The following is a 1,281-nucleotide window of genomic DNA, read 5'->3' on the forward strand; positions in this document are numbered from 1 at the left end:
AAAGAGTATCAATCTGTTCTTGTATTAAATCTATGTGTTGATTAACTATCATAAGGCCCCCTTTGAGATGGGAATTCACAGAGGCTTGAGTATCTAATGCCTGCGCAACATTGGCTGAGACGTTGTTCAGGGTGTCAGCTGTCTATATAGAACTGGACAAGGCAATAGCTGAGGCAGTAGCCCCCACAGCAGCAACACTGATGGCAGTAACAATAGCTGCAGTGATGCCAAAATCTCTTCTAGGCCTGAACAACGTCATGGTATTAGGGGCCTCCACGGGAACTGGTACATAGCGAGGCATTCTAGTTACTAAAGCCACAGGGAAAACCGTGGCATTCCAGCACAGGGCATAAAAGCATGTGTTCGGGGTGCACACTAACTTCTCCTCACCCATAGACACACTCCCATTGCTTACTAACCACAGAAAAGGAGACTAGAGGCACACTGGCGAGACTGAAAATGTCTTATTGCGGTAAGAGTGAAAACTAGATGATGAACCCCAAGTACCAGAATTACCACTACTAGAAAAATCCATACTGGCAATAGACCAGAGGGAAAATTTACCCTTCTGATAAATTCCTCCTCCAAGCATAATCATGGGTCCCAAATCCATACAGCTACCATTTGTTCCACACAGAAGCCATAAATCAAAAGGGTTGGTGATAACTTGCTGAGGATCCCTAGTAGATATTTTAAGCATTCCTGTACAAGACTCGTTCACTACATTACTAATCATGGGGCTAAAGGAAAAATAATCTTGTCGAACCCAAACCGCTCTGCGCCCCTGACATCCAGTCCAGGGAAAAGGTCCTTCCTCACCTGTGGATCCTTTACAAAAGGGTGCCCAGCATGGCTGTCTGGGAGGATCCCAGTCAGAGACTCGAGTGGGCCACCACCCCACAAGACGAGAACCATTACCTGAAAACAAACCAGTACCCCCATCCCCAAACATCAGTTGTGGTAGAAAATCTGCTGACTGCTGGGACAATTTGATGCATTTTGTATCATCTGACCTGTTAAAGCTCATTAGGAAGCACAGGTTACCTTCTAAGCTGACATTTCTATTATCCTCTATCGCGCTCATCTGATCATCAAAGGGAAGGTAGGGTAAGCCTAAGCTCCTATTGCTACTGAATAAGCGTGGGAACATATGACCTTGGCCAATTCCCCCTTTTTGTTTTTGTAAAAGTTCTTTAAGAGTGCGATGCTCATGCTCCACGATGCCCTGCCCTTGAGGATTATATGGCAGTCCATGAGAAACATGAACTTCCATCTGTTTAC

This window comes from Mastomys coucha, unplaced genomic scaffold (assembly GCF_008632895.1).
Source record: "Mastomys coucha isolate ucsf_1 unplaced genomic scaffold, UCSF_Mcou_1 pScaffold8, whole genome shotgun sequence".
NCBI classification, from domain to species: domain Eukaryota; kingdom Metazoa; phylum Chordata; class Mammalia; order Rodentia; family Muridae; genus Mastomys; species Mastomys coucha.